Source organism: Chelon labrosus (assembly GCF_963514085.1).
Source record: "Chelon labrosus genome assembly, chromosome: 9".
NCBI lineage: Eukaryota > Metazoa > Chordata > Actinopteri > Mugiliformes > Mugilidae > Chelon > Chelon labrosus.
The window spans coordinates 13,640,757-13,656,816 of record NC_140359.1 but is presented as its reverse complement, the minus strand read 5'-3'; the positions used below and the strand labels follow the sequence as shown (position 1 = coordinate 13,656,816).

At 43.5% G+C, this 16,060-nt stretch overlaps 1 protein-coding gene across 2 annotated transcripts in view; it reads right to left on the bottom strand.

Moving 5' to 3' along the window:
* mef2cb (myocyte enhancer factor 2cb) overlaps window positions 1-15,662 on the bottom strand; it is a 56,377-nt gene extending 40,715 nt beyond the window's left edge. For both annotated transcript variants that reach the window (XM_084551943.1, XM_084551944.1), the window contains exon 1: window positions 15,471-15,662. The gene's annotated coding sequence lies outside the window, so the exon portion shown is untranslated. The remainder of the gene's footprint in view (window positions 1-15,470) is intronic.
* Between the last annotated feature and the right edge of the window lie 398 nt (window positions 15,663-16,060).

The window sequence follows — 16,060 nt, the reverse complement described above, 5'->3', positions numbered from 1 at the left end:
TGTTCACAGAGCATGAATCGGGAATCAAGTCCAACTGCCAGTCTCCCCTTTTATCTCCAGTGGCAGATAATGGAAGACAAATAAACAGAAGCAATATGTTTTCGGAACACGTCTGATTCCTCAAAACGAGTCTTGATTTTACGTGGCTATGAAGCCATATTCTCAGATTTCCATATAATGGAACAGACGTGGAAGAAAAATAGAAAATGATTCTTTGCATTGAAAACATAACCCTGTAAAGCCCTGCATTTGCTCTCCCATATTGAATACGCATAACTACCGCAAAGAATATGATGTCTGCTTTTCATATAAAATTTAAAGTTATCGAAACCTTTCATTTACTGTTTGTATAGATATAAAATATTATTTTATTTATATTTCATTATGAAGTCAAAAAGTCAAAGAGCTTACTGTTGCATTTAATTGTTCAACATTTGAGTCCCCTATATTTAGATACTGAATTATGCATGGAGAGTTTTCCCTACAGCTTTGTAGTGTCAGGTAAACATAGTGAGTGGGTAGAAAAGGAGTGGAAGGTCTGCTCTCCGTTTGGGCAGCTGTGTGCCTCAGTCAGCACCAGGAAACACAGACCTTGGGCCATCAGAGCAGCATTGGAGACAGGTAGCCATCCGTCAGAGCCAGTATGGAGACAGGTGAGAGCCATCTTTCCATAACCCTATGCTGACTTCCCCAAGGACAAAATGACTTGACACAATGCGTCAACCCCCCCCCCCTCTTTGAAAGGAGGCCAAAAGCTGTAAAGCTGCAGCTGCTAGGCCAAAGGCAGATGAGCAAGAGGCCACGCGTGAAAGCAAGGCAAAGCCATACAAAAAAAGCAATAGGGAGAAAGCTGCTGCGGTTAAAAAGGCATTCCCTGTCAATTGTCAGCAGCTTTTTGTTGTGACAGTGGCTTATAGCCATGAGTGATAAACAAATAAACTTAGAGGACCGCAACTCACCACACATATACAATTGTGCCAAGCTGGAAAAAATGGTATCAGAAAAAAAAAGGAGAAGAAGAGAAGAAAAAGCAGAAGCAAAGGCGAGCCACAATTTGGAGAGGCCCCGGAAAGGCTGGAATGAATCACCATTTAGTACATTCAGTCTTTCCATGGCATGAGCACAAGAAGGAGCAATGAATGTATTCAAGCAGAGATAGAAAAGAAGATACAGAAAAAAATAAAAGAATAACCTTAATAGAGGTGACACAGTACAAGGTGGACCGAAGAAGGGATAAGAATAAATGGTGTTGAAGTGGTTTTGAATATGGAAGTGGTGCTGATTGTGGTGATATACACATCTGATGTTCAAACACAAATAACTTCACTAAGTTTCACTTTATCAACACTGCAGCGGTTTCTTTCGCTTCTTCCTCTCTCTGTGTCCTTTTCTGTCTGTCTCTCACCAGTAAGTGTAAACCACTGTCTAAATTCACATGTTGCCCAGCGCGCCGCCGGACCCAGGTGTAACCAACTGCTGGCTGTGAGGGTACAGGAACAGAAAATGAACGCACAGAGAAGTAGCTCCCTGCTTATCTATGCTCAGAAAACAAGCAACACCGTAATGAACAATAATCCAATGTACTGGAATTGCAGTATAAACCCTTCAATGAGTGTACCCAGCCCCCACAGGAACAGCCGGGAGTCATGTCACTAAGAACACAAAGCACTGACATATTCACCCAATTATGTTCTCCGCTGAGTATGACAATGTCTCAGGATGTTAGCAATGTTCTCCAGTGGGGGGGAGAAGGGCAGAAAGTGTGTGTAAGTGTGTGTGTTTGTGTCAGAGGTCTGAAACTGAAGCTAAGACCTCGTGGCTGCGCGGGCCCTGCTTACTTCAATCCCGTTCCCCGCTAATTATGTTTACATACAACTAATTTGGAACAGCAAATAGATTTTACAGAATGAGGGAATGTTAATTTGGCTAATTGCAAAAATGTTGATATCAAATGTACCGGCGAATGTTTTTCTGACAAAATCTCGCAGCACAATAGCCACAGTAATGACCTACAGCATTATTAAACATTTTTGTGTTTATATTCGAGCACTGGCAGCTGCTTTATAATTAAAATGCATGTGGTGTGGTTAAAAACTAAAATCTCTGCAGTGATTTGAGACAGAATGTGACGACTTAGATTTAGCCAAAACCACCAATATTTCGCAAAACTTAAAGGACCAGTGAGTAAAATTTAGTGGCATCTAGTGGTAAATCTGCAGATAGCAAGCAACTAAATACCATCATCGTAAAACTTGGGCTGTCAATGTATTTATAAACTTAATCGCAATTCATCTCACAATTTCCATAATTAACATGTGTTAATGCAGATTCCGCTTTTAAAATATATTTTTTTATGTGGTTTAACATGTTCTCATCAACATCGCACACTGCTGAGAGAACTCTCTGCTCTCAGCAGTGTGCTTGATTTTGTGGTTACTCAGGTCACACAGACAGTAAATGCACACAAGTTTGGTGATGTCGAGAGAACCATCTGATAGGGATTTCACGGCGACTTTGCCAAAAGATTTGTTTCTCGATCCATTTTTGCTTGCTCTCTTCCTCTTTTGGGGTTTTTGATGCAACAGGGGCATTTTACTGTCTCCCACAGAGATGTACCATGATCACACTTCAGATTCTGCTTGCTTTCCACGTGAACTTTGTGATTTCCTAAACTACGACCAGATAATACTCTATCTATCTATACTGGTCCTTTAACCAATGTACATTTGTTGCCTAAACCTAATGGTAGATAGAAGTCTGAATGTGGACCCTGGTCTCTGTTGTGACATACACCTGCCATCTATCCCAGACGTGATGTAACTTTAAGGCGATAGGATTGCTTACTTGTGTAGAGGCACCACTTCCCCATAGTTGAGTGCCCCAACTCCTCACCCCGCACTGTATCAACGCCAGACATCATGGTAAAGAGAATTCACTGATGATTTCATCACACCCCCAACCCTTACTCTTTCTCTTTGCCACAGTATTCTAATCACCCTAATTAAAAGCTTTGTTCATTTAGAAATCTCTGATGACAATTTGTTTCACTCTACCCTACAGCAGTGGTGGCTGTGAAGAGAGGAGAATTAAATTTGATCTTGTGACAGCAATTATTAAATGCTCCCTCCTGGCCTCAATTAAGGCCCGCAGGCTAATGCTAACGTGGCTAACCCTCATGCAACCACAAGGTGCCTGATGCATTTTTTATTTATTTTTTTCACCAGCTTCATTTTAAGTACGTATGCATGCGTGTCTATTTGTGAGTGTCAGTCAGCTTGTCGGCTATGGAAATGCGTACTTGCTGATTTGAGCTGATATCTTTTTTGCATACTTGCTGATGGGAAGAAGTAAACGGCATGATTTCCCTTTTCGGGTTTGCTTGTTGTAACTAAGTCAGCATGTGCATACTGGCAGATCTTTGTGGAAGCCATGGAATTTACTATTTTTCCTCATCTCGCATCATCAGCGAGTTTGGATTCCACAATGATACTATTATGTGGTTATTTCTTAAGTTATGACCGTGATAGAAGAAGTACTGAAAAAGATGGAACATTGGCCCTTCTCGCTGTTGTTGTGACACTCCAACAGCATTACATGTCACGGTCGCAGCCTTGCTGAGCCGAAACGAGAGCCGCAACTCTGCGCTGGGCCTATGCACAGTGTGTGGGTAATTTTCAGAGAAGTAGAAGGTTGCACTTCAACAAGGATGTCCTTCATAGAGTCGACCTTCTGTTTTTTCTTTTTTCTCTCTCTCTCTCTCTCTCTCTCTTCCTCCGGTCCCTATGCTCTGCTAGGAAACCAAGTAACCTAGATCATACGGCAGGGAGAGAGAGGGATGGTGACAGAGAAAGACAGGCAGAAAGAATGAGCGACAGAGGTAGAAAAGGAAACTGAGCATGAGAGACTGAGTCAAATTTTCACACCCCACCAACACCGACACTTTAAGAGGAAAAAAAAGAACTTTTAGTAAGATGATGTCAGGTTCGTTCTTTTTTCTGTGTGTGACCGCAAGCTGATTGTGCTGATTATTGGTGAGCATTGTTTCCCTGTTGACGCTGGGCATCATTAAACAGAGATTGTTCCACTGTTAGAGTTTGTTTAAGCAAGGCTGGTGTAATGTTTCCAGGCACTCTCTTCACCACAGACACATGCACGCAGACTCAAGGTTGAGACACGATATATTCATAGTTGATGCTACTCCCGTGCTTTGCTTTAAGTTGCGTTTAAGTGCGTTCAAACATTAATAAAGCAATTAAATCGAAAAGCGCTGTGTATTGAAATCGAATATAAAATTCAAGGGTGTTAAACGTATGATTTTATTTTATTTTTTTAACAGCACATAGCTTGAACTCCTCTGCTCTCACAACGTGTTACAGTTCCCAGAGGAGAGCCGGCGGTGGGGTGTATGAGGCAAAGGTTGTATGGAGTGTGGAGGGCGTGTGGCGGCATACGGTACCTACAGATCAGCCTCTGTTTAGGGGAGTGGCTCCACCAAGGCTCGAGCTCGGCCAGACCCAGTCCAAGCCTCTCATTAGTCATCGGCTGGGTGCCGCGCTCTTTTTTTGGAGTGGTTAAGGGGGGAACTGGTGAGGGTCTGGCAGTTCCACTGTGCTCCACTCCCAGCACCATCACAACCCGACCTCATCAAAGTGAGCGCTCGTAATTTGTCACAGAAAGCAGCCAATTAACATATGTTAAAGGAGGAGGGAGGACGAGAAGAAGGGAGGAGAGGAGGAGAGGGTGAGTGAAAAAAGATAGCGTGTGATTAAAGAGTCTGCACAGCTGCATAACATCAAGACGGCAGAGAGAGGTTTGAAAGAGACCTCAGACCCAGTAATCTGATAAAGCGTGCTGTTACTTAACCCCCATAAGCAAGAGAGAGAGAGGGAGAAGGAGAAAGGGGAAGAATGAAATAATAGAGACAAACAAATATTAAATTACTGCTGTGAACCTACAAGCTTTGGCAGAGTGCCTCTGCTCTCGATATGTGGCTACAGTGTAGGCCGCTGTATCACGCAGAGATGACCCGTCCTGCCAAGGCACTACTGCTGTTTGACCACACTCTATTTTTAGCTCAGCGCTCACCATTGTGCTTGACGTAACTCACACTTATGCTAAAATCTACCAGGAACCTCAGGGTTTTTTTTTTTTTTACAAACTTTTTTTTCCATCCCAACATGTGAACGCCTGGTGCACCACCGCATTTTATCTATCTTTCTCATGAAACAAAAAAAAAAAGGTGTTTTTCTTTTTTCATTCTTCATTTATTTTTTCTGTCACAAAGTCTCAGACAAGTTGCTTACATTCTGACTTGTTTGTTTGCTTTCAAATTCCCGTTCCTCGTGGTTGGTTTTTAACATGCTGCGTGTGGTTATTTATGCATGTGTGCATGCCTGCGTGTGTGAGAGACTGTACGACTGTCTGTCTGCGCAAGTGTGTGCATTTATGTGTCTGTTATTGTTGATGTTGTTGTTGTAGGAACATCTTGTGAAGTGAGTTGTGTGATATTTTGCCTTGTTGTTGGATACGGTGGCAGGCTGAATGCATTAGCAGTGCACGCCGATGCCGTTCTGTGTTCTGTCGTCTCTCAGCCACCTCTGCCTTGTCTCTCTACCGCGACTGATCACACGGGTTGACAAGCGAGTTTGGGTCTGCGTCTGCCTCGCCATCCTTCGCTACGTGGGCTCCAACTTTTTCAGGGAGGAAAATAAGAGAGCTGGGGAGGAAGCTTTAAACAAATCGGGAGCAATTTTAGAATCGTAAGCGAAGTCGCAGGGAAATCCCCTTAACAAAATGCCAGCAAATCGGAACAGTTCCGTATTCTATACATATTACTTATTATTATTTTATTATTATTAAAGATGTTTTGACTGAAATCAGAAATGGAAAGTAAAAACCCCTAATGGATGGCAGAAGAGCAGACCCTATGCTGTTTATAAATCATGACTGTATTTTTTTTCCCCTTCCTCTTCCTCTCTCTCTTGCACGCTTATCCTTGCTATCAAGCATCAGTTGTTATTTATTTATTTTATGGGAAATAAAGGGCTAAAGTGGAGGAGCGGAGGAGTGAGGGAGCGGGAGATGGAGGGACAGCGGACAGAGGGGGCGGCGGTGAGATGCGTTCAGTTCGCAAGGCTCGATGCTTGGTTGAATCTCTCTCTTCTCATCTGCTTTGCAAGCTGGTGGTTCAGTGAAGGACCTGGCCGCCTGGAGTCCCCCCGCCCACCCCCACCACTCAAATCCCTCTGCTGCAAGCACAGCTGCACCGTTCACATAACCTCGCCTGCTCCCCTCCTACCCTAACCCCCCCCCCCCCGCTCCCCGCTAATGATAGCAGAGCACGTCCCCTCCACAAGGCAACAGCTTTTTCCACTTCATGTACATACACACAAACTTGGTGCGCAAGCACACAAGAGCGCTGGACGCATGCACGGACCAGTGGGCACAGCATATCCCCTTTCCTTCGCTTCGTTCCGTCCCTTCATTTTTTCTCATATCATTCACTTTCTTCCCCTTCTCTTCACCCTGAGAAAAAAATCCCCCAGCCCCATGACCCGAGGAAGGCCTGAGAACATACACACACGCTCAACACACACACACACACTCTTAGCGAAACCCTTTAACTACAAGCTGTCGTTTTTTTTTCTCTCTCTCTGTACAAATTGCAACAGCAAGTGACCTGCATCACAGCTGTGTGTGGGAATTTGTATGGGAGGGTGTGTTTGTAGGAGGGTTGAGCGTGTGAATGTACATACTGTATGTGCACATACCTGCACACGTCAATGTTCGCACCACGTATGCTACATGTACATTTCTGCATAACTGGCTGTGTTACACGTTTACTGTATGCACGTCCGTTTTGTGTGTGTCTGTGTGTCTATGCGCGGAGCGGAGGAGGGAGGTGAGGGCAGCTCTGGGCTTCTGCTGCGCCTACTGTGCATTATCCCAAATAAACAACTCATTACACGTGTACTTAACCAAAGGGAACTGGCGAGCAGTGGAAGCTAATCCCCGTTATCGTTCCCAGCGTTTCTCTTCCGATTAGGCTACAGGGAAGAGGAGCCCAAGAAGGTAGGCTGCTCGGTGCAGGAGGAGGAAGAGTGAGAAGGAAGCAAGAGGGAGATAGAAGAAAGAAAATCATCTGAGTTAACTTCCCACAAGTGCCTTTCTTACTTATAGTATCCTTTCTCCCTTTATCTTTCTCTCTCTCTCCCGCTATCCTCTTGCCTTCTCTCCTTTCTTCTCCCTGTGGATTTTGCATTGCTCTTCCTTGTTTTTTCGACCATCTCTCAGAACTGGGTCATCGACAGATTGTGCGGCAGCATTTTGAAGAACACGGGGGGGGGGGGGGGGGCATGTTCTTGCTATGAGAACAATCCAAGGTTTCTTTAACAAGTAGCCCGCTTATCAAATTAAGCTGTCAAAAGCACATTAATAACAGGCCGCACAATTCCCTTCGCAAAGAAAAAGGGGGAAAAAAAGCACATTCGAGAGAAAAAAAAAAAAAAATGAAATGATTTCTCATTCGCTGTGAAAAGAGACAGTCCACCAAGGGCAGTAAAGCTTTTCAAAGATTTCTCCCTCTTTCTTTCTGTCCTACTCGTAATATGATTACGGAGCCCCTATTATGAGGGGCAAAGATGCAGAGTGTCGCTCATTTGGAGGCTGAACAATGTCTTGGGCTAGGGTGCAGCAGGGATGATGCTCATAGCCAGAATTACAGATGAAAGAGCATCTCCGGGTGATAATGCGGCTTCAAAATCAAACAATTACTGTAGATGGTGTGATCGAGGGTTATGATGGCCACTAAAGGATAACAGGATTAACCAAGAAGACCGCTATCCGCCCATTTTAATTGGGAAATTAAAGCCGAGTTTGACCCCGGGTAATCTGAACGTGCACGTCAAAGCACAAACAGGCAATAATAATAATAATAATAATAATAATAATAATAATAATAACCACGCCGACACTTCTCACTGAATGCCCCAAAACTCTCGTTACCCCTCAAATATTTGGAGCCAACTCATCTCACGAGAAAGTGGAAGCAGAACGTGAATGAAACTGTGCACAGAAGTGGGGCAGAGGCAGAGAGTTAACACTCACAATGCAGTTCACATTTCAGATGCAGAAATGAAATTAACAAGACACCCCGGCGTACAAATGGCAGAGAGGAGAGAAAACCACCCTATGACCTCACACTCATAGACTAAGTGTTGAAAAACAAAGTTGTCATTTTGAAGACGTTCTATTGTGTCGCCGTCTTGCCACTCCTCTCAGGGCCTTACACTCTGCTCTGCGCTGTGTAAAGAGAAATTAGCTGGTAGTTTTTAATCTGCTCTTTACAAAATGTGACAGTGCCGGCTAAGGCTTTACTAACTGTAAGCCCTTTTGTGTTCTACCCCAGAGACTGATTTTCTCACACCCTCAATCCCATCCTGTTTGCTCGGCCCCCGAGGGGGCTGCTCTGTCGTGGCCCGGAGTGGGCCGGCGGTGGATGGATGTGACGTTGAGGAACTGGGACTCTGCTGGAGGGAGGCTGGAGCCACGACAGGTATCCCCCGCACTTCCTCAGCTATTAATAAAACCACGAGTCCAGCGCTGGGCCAAAAATAAGACAGAGGCCATTTTTATCCACAATAATAAAGGCAAATAAACACTCCCTCACACGCACACATATACTTGAAGAACGGAGACGCATGCACGCACACCAACAACCAGCGTGGTGAAAAAGTCTTTGCTAAACAATGAAACCATCCTCGTCCTTCTACTGAGCATGCTCAAACGTACACATCTACACACGCACACGCACAGCAGACAAAAGTCAATATCAAGGCTGAGCTATTTCTGTAGAGAGCACTATTTAGGAAGTGTGGGCTAGGTGCCAGTATTCTCCTCAGTATCGTCTGGCCGTCATTGCAGTGGTGCTGTTATACAAACTCACCTCTTTCCTCTCTCACCCGCTCCTCACCCTTTCCACCCAGTCCCTTGTTCCATTGTCACTCCTCTCTCTCACTCAGTGTTTCTCTTATACACACACAAGGTTATTTGTTTTTCCACTGGGTCGAACCACAGTGCCAGGTGAAAGCATCTATTGGAAGGATAAAGAGAGGGGCTGGGGGTGAGATCACAAGGCCCCACTCTGCCCAGCAAACCTTGAAGTGAAGCGCCGGGCTGGAGTTTCAAACAAAGTGCCCCCTCATTCATTATACATGCGACTGCACTGAAAATCTCCTTCCGCAACACCATCTCTCCTCCTCTCTCGCTCCCTCTCTCTCTATCTCTATCTCACCCTGCCTCTCCAGGCCTATCTCTTTCTCTCTCGTCTTCCTCCCTCTCTTCTCACGTCGTCCCTCTTCGTTTTCTCTCGTTTTTTTTCCAGACAGAGCATCCATAAAGTATGAATAAAATTAATGACATCACGAGCTGCACTTTGGAAGAGCCACTGTAGGAAAAAGCCATACATCACAAGGCAGAAGGAGCTGGGCCCGAAAAAAAAAAAAAAGTTTAAAAAAAAAAAAAAGAGAAGAAAAAAAATGACGGAGAAAAAAGGGGTGTGTGTGCGCTGGGCGTTGCTTCACTCTCCTCCACCCTCAGGGCGCTTCATATTGCTGTATGTTACTCCGCGTTATTACGTTTGATTTCACGTACAGTTTAAGCTTTTGCACAAAATTCTTTTTTTTTTCTCCTCATTATTTTTCTACTTTCCCCCATGTCGCTCTTTTTCTACATTTCTGCTTACTTTTGTTGGTCGGCTGAGTAGTATAATAAGTGTTTGAAACGGTCCTGTGCTGCACATTATTTTATATAGGCTGGCCTTTGGTGTGGGAATGGCACAGATGACAGTGGAAAGGAACAGTGGTGTGGACTTTGGCAGGACACCGTCTGGTGAAGCTGTAGAACAGTGAGCGCACTGAGCATGGATTTTCTTCTTGACTTATACCGTGTTAAGAGCATTTTCAACGCACACACACACACACACACGCTCCCCTTGGAGTCGAGCAGCGACTCTCCTGATGTTACAGACATTGCCTTGATGTCTATGGTGAAATATAAGCATTATATTTAATGTTCTTGCTTAAAGAGGAAAAAAAAGAGAGATAAAGATGTACATCATACGGCCTGTTATTGGAAATCTAGTGTTACATCGTTTTATTAGAGAGAGAAAAAAACCTGACTGGGTAAAATTCAGGTCCTCTGACTTCGGTGTGAACACAAGATCTGCTAAAAATACCCGACAGCGACGCGAGGCTCGGCGGCAGCGTGGATGGGGAGAAGTGGCGGCAGCAGCGCGGATTGTGGCAGCCGAGTGAGCAGGGGTTTCAGATGGATGCGAGCTTGTGTGAGGCCAAGGCACAGAGCTACCTCTGTGCGTCTCACTGGACTCTGTTGCAGAATGACTCGGCTATGTTGCAGTTGTGACAAAGGTAAATTACAGCCGCTGGAAAACATTTCTACGTTTTTTTTTCTCACTCTCTCTCCCCCCTTCCCCACACCTCTTTCTTTTTTTATTGGCATTGGGTGTATTCCAAACGTGGCCCACACCAAAGGGAGACGGCGAAGGGCGGCGCTGGCGGTGGCGTATCGCTCTCTGAAAATATATTAGGGTTGCCCCTCACCGTTTACAGGTCAGGTACAGTGTTTAATCATAGAACCTTCCTTCTGTCGCTACGTTTAAGTACACGGACAGCAAACACTTCTACCTCAAACTAACTCCTAAAACACACTAAAAAAGACTCCAAATAAATTTTCCGCATGTCATATAGAGCAGGTACTGTATGTCTTACTTATGAGGCTGACTGCATTTTGTCACAGAAAACAAATCTGAGGAAAGCAGCTGAAGGAAGTGTCAGAAATGGAAGTAAACGAATTCATTTCTAAGCGTGTTAACGGTCATTCAAGTCGCTGTTTTAACATTTAAGTCTTGATGTTGTGGCATTCTGCCTAATCTGAAACATCCACTGTTTAGACGAAGAAATCCAACCTCTGTTCTACTCTAAATGTTTCTCTTTGTCTTATCATTCAAAGTCCTCGGCTCCCTGCACTCCTCTGGTCGTCTCGCCTCCCAGGACTCGCTCCCTGTCCAAATATTTCAGAGTGCAGGCCTCAAGTATGGCGAGGTGTTTTGGGTGTCTCTTTAGGTGGGCTGCAGCTGACGATATGATTGTGTGGTCAGCACTGCTGAGCACAGACCACCCAGCAGGCAGCTGCTGTAATAATGACCAACAGGCCAGGCAGGAAACAGGAAACAGGATGAAGAAGGCAGGACATCCTGTTCATCTAGATCAGTTTGTTGAGCATGACATCACGAAAGCATCACCAAATAATGAAGAATACCTGATCAGAGGGCAAATATTTTAACGCTCTGCTCTTAACTAACCTCAGCTCAGATACATCCCTAGCTACATTTTCTCCGCGTGTGTCTTTCTCTGTTTTCAAGTGCATCTGTCTTCTCAGTTTGCCTTTTCAGCCCTCACACTGACACTGTTTTCCAGACTGCTCCATCATCCCAGACATCAAATCCTTCCCTCTTCAGTGTAAGAATAAAGGAGAAAAAGAAAAACACGCATTTTCATTTGAATATACACCAGCAACAACCTCACAAACTCAGACAAAAAAAAAACAGAAAAAAAACAACAACACTGAAGCACAAACATCCCAACGCACAAACACACAGACACAAGACGCAAAGTTGAATGCGCGTACACACGCGCGCGCGCGCACCTCCCAGACACACAGCACATACTGACAGACAAACACACAAAGAAACAGCAAACACAAAGCACAGCACAGCCAGAAGTCTACTTTATGCAGAAATATTCTAAAGTGTGTTTTACAATACAATTAAACATCAAAGGCTGATATATTCCTCTGTGATCTTTAACACCCCAGTGAACAAACCCCATACACCCCCATCCACTTACAGCGAACACAGAAAGTTGCTGAACGTCACTGCTAATTACTAGATAGAGACAGAAGAATACTTTGCATCATTATGCAAAAACCAGGACATATTCAAATGTATGCATTCAATGCGCCATAAACCATTCAAGGCCTGTGTTATTTACTCTAAATTGTTATTATTTTAACTTTTTACGAGAAATGTCAGATATACAGAACGGAACGTGGCCCCACGGTAAAAGATGCGTTTGGAAAAACGCTGCACAATAGTTGGGACTGTTAAAGTTCAAAATGGGTAAATAAACATGGTGAGGTTGAGCCCTACAGTTTTCGTTAAAAAACAAAAAGAGGTGACTATTCCTACCCTAAAAGAGAGAACACCTTCCTTGTGCAATTAATAAGAATACAACAAGACCTTTAGTTATCATAAAACATTTTCACCTGTTTATGAACTGGCAAAAAAAAAAAAAAGTTATTCTCCGCAAATGTCTATATTAATCATATTAAAAAAATTAGATTATCTTTATTCTATCACAGATACTATTAAACCAAAAAATACCTCATGACATACAGTATATACGGGGATGCCTGTCAATGGTTTAAGATATTATATTTATATTCTTTTATATTTGAGGCCTTATATATAGTTGTCCACAATAAACTCCTATATTACCTTCTCATTTTGAGCCAAAGGGCATGAAGTCCAATTACAGCTCTTCAATATCTACCTCCAGATCTTGCCAACCTGCAATCTGCAAATGAATGTTTTACTAATGTTTCACTGAGCAAACTCAGCAAACTCCTTCCAAAATATTTGAAACCATTAGAGAAAAAAAACAACTTTAAAGCGTAGCAAAAAGGGGCCATTAAAGTATTTGCTTAAACGTAAATACATAAGAATAATGTTTTCATAGATCTGGTTTTCCATGAGGAGGGGAATCTTAAAATGTGTCTTTTGTATAGAAGTAAATGTCTTAAGCACTGAGGCAGCACAGTGGTATAGTTTACCCCCTTCATTTTTTTTTTTAAAGACGCAGCACTCAGAGGTTAACTCAGTGTGGCCATGCTTATCTCTGCCTCCCAGTCAAACTCATTTACACATATATGAGCATTATGTTAGACATTTATGATTAAAGATATTAGAAACAGTTCGTCAAATGCGGATTTTGTCTGGGTGCTTGTAAAACACATGGTAAAACCGTGACCATGGCCTGCAACGTATCCCTTCCCTTCACTTAACTAAAGCTTTACTGAGCCCCTGGTGTACAGCAAAGTGCCCTGACAATCGGCTCAATGCCCTGGCCAATCACATGGACACGTGACCTTCTAATCCCTCTCTGTGAGAAGGGTAAGAGTGTGTTGTCACTGTTGGTTTTGTGAATCAGCGCCCAAAATCCCAAATGATTTGTCAAGAGGGAGAGGTTTCAAGAGAATAAGAGAAACAAAAGCAGCGCAGGCCAGATAGTGTGGGTGTCGATGCGTGCATGTGTGTAAAAGTGTGTCGGAGTGTAGCAGAAAGACAGAGGGAGAAAGGGGGGAGACCACGCTTTTGTCTGTGCATTTGGGCGCGTTTTCGCATAACTGCACACATGCGTGCATGTGTGTGTTTGTAAAGGGTCTCTGAGATTACAGAGCCTGGCTGACAGAGTCCTCTGTGTGTAATCGTGTGGGTCCACATGCGAGTGCTCACCTTCCTCTGAGCGGATTAACCTATCGCTAAATCCCAAGAGAGCAACAGGCCAGACAGGCCAAACTGAACAACTTCATTGACAATGGTCAGAAAGGGGAAGGCCATGTGTAAGATCCTTTTTAAATACTAATACTCTTATATTTTTATCATGGGAAAACAATTCACATAAAGGGATTATAAAAGGTAATGAAGCAATGTAAAAGAAACTGCATGCAGTTAAATGTAAAAAAATACATATCTCAAATGTACTATAAATAGGGAGCATGATTCTTTTCAAACTGAACTAAATGAAAAGCAATCAAGCAGTAAATACTTAAATGTATGCAGTGCGCTTTACACGGAGAAACAAATTAGGTTGATATGCTGTAATAGACAGCAACACTTTACCACTTAGAATATTATACTTTTCTTATTGCCTTGAAAAAAATAAATAAAAAAATCCAGCTCACGTGTCTCTATTTCCAATTTAAAAACTCTCGTAAATTTCAAAATGTTATTTGAATGTTTTGTTTAATTTTGGAAAGACTGCAGCTGCGTCTGCATTAACAGGCACCTTTTTAAACTTTTAAAAAAGAATTGGATTCGATAATAAAATTGCTGTTCTTCCAAAAAACAAACTGAAAAGAATATGAGAGTGCAGAGATGCACTTTTAGGCTCAAATTAATGACCATGAGTTACAGTGAATGCCCACAGCCTACAGTCACAGCTCCACAGCCGGTCTGAATTAAAACAAAGTGTGCTTTGGTAATTTAACATTTTTAAGCATCCTCGGTTGGGCCTCGTATCTGCACGCTTTACGTACGAAAAACAAATGATCCAATTTTAATTCTGAAGCTGCAGCCTCGCTGCATTTGCCACAAGTTAATTATGGTGTCATTATTAATTCTCTCTCTGCAACAGGTTCAAGTGAGCAACACGAGACTGAACTAAACTCAACTTGTAAATATATCAAACTCGCTCTAGTGTCAGTCTCGGTCCCAAAGTCACAGAGAAGAAAATATAGTTCACGCCAAACCTTCTCTAAAACACTGATTCACTGTGTCTCTGGTTGGAGTTAACATTTAAACAAGTCTAACAAACTCTGCTCCCCTGTTTTGTGGTTTAATACATTAGTTAACCTTTTCTAATATATTTATAAAAGCTGCCCATGTGCGTGCTGTGCTGGTTTAATGTTCATTAGCACGGGATATATCTGAACCCTACTGAACCTTGGGTCAATATGTTAAAAGAACTATTTATCCACAGAATAAGGACATCTTCTGCGCAGTTGTTTTTTCCCCAATGTGTTGCTTTAAAGAAACAAATAATCTAAAATGAAGAAACTTTGGAATTACATTTTTAAAACAGTCTTTAACCCTTGTTTTAAAGTTTCTTGTGAGAATGTTTGATTAACTTGTACATCAGGAAGGCTTACACTACACATTTTAAACTGGGCGGCTGGTGTAACTTTTTCTATCCCATCCCATGGCGCAAAAGAGGGCATAATGTATTAGGTTAAGGAGGGCAGCATATTCAGCTCCAGTGGCTTAGGGACTGTGCGCCTGCATGTGGACACGAGAAAGCTGCACAAGGTCGACACGGCAGCAACACCACCTAAAACACGAGACTCTTCTAATAGACCAGAAACAGCTATTTGATGTCACCCTGTAATTATATTACATAGTTGTCACCGGCTTAAGTCGAAAGGGGTCACAACAAATCAATACGCGCAGTTACTGTACTTTTGTTGAAGGAGGCAGCGCGCATCTGAATAGACCCCTCAAGTTTCCATCGGGAAGGTTAAAAATGAAAAAAAGGAAAAAAAGAAAAAACATATGATGCGGGGTAATTGTGGATGTTCGCGAGTGAGCGGCAAGTGATGTGAGTGGGGGTACTTACTTTATTTCGCGTGAAATCTTGTCCGGGTGAAGCGAGAGGCGACAACAAGCGGTCCGCCGGTTGTTTTGGCCCGGCTGTTTGACAGGAAGGCTGAAGCCGCTGCTTGGTGGAGACTGAGTTCGCCGAGACGCACTTAAAATCCAGAAGCGCAACTTAGCAGAGGACGGCGCCGGGAGGAAAAAAAAAGTAACCTACAGTACGCGGTAGGAGTCTCTATAATGTCTGAGCAAACTACTCTCTCTCTCCCCCCCCCCCTCTCTCTCTCTCTAGCTCTCTTCCTCTCTCTCTCTCTCTCTCTCTCCCTCCCTCTCTCTCTCTCTCTCTCTGATCGGACAGTGCCTTCTCAGGAGGCGGTGAGGACGCTTCGCCTGGTCTCTCTGCGAGGTGTCGGTTGAGCGGCGAGGGACTCGGTGGAGCTGCGTAGCGGCTGTGGCGGAGGTGGAGGTGGTGCCGGTGTGGCGCTGGACGTCTGGAGCTTGACAGTGATGTTGAGACGCTGGTTCTGTTTCCTTGCCACAATCCCGACCGAATCTTTCCCTAAACCTCTACTCTCCCGGTGCGAGGAGAAATAATCGATTTTTTTTTTTTTT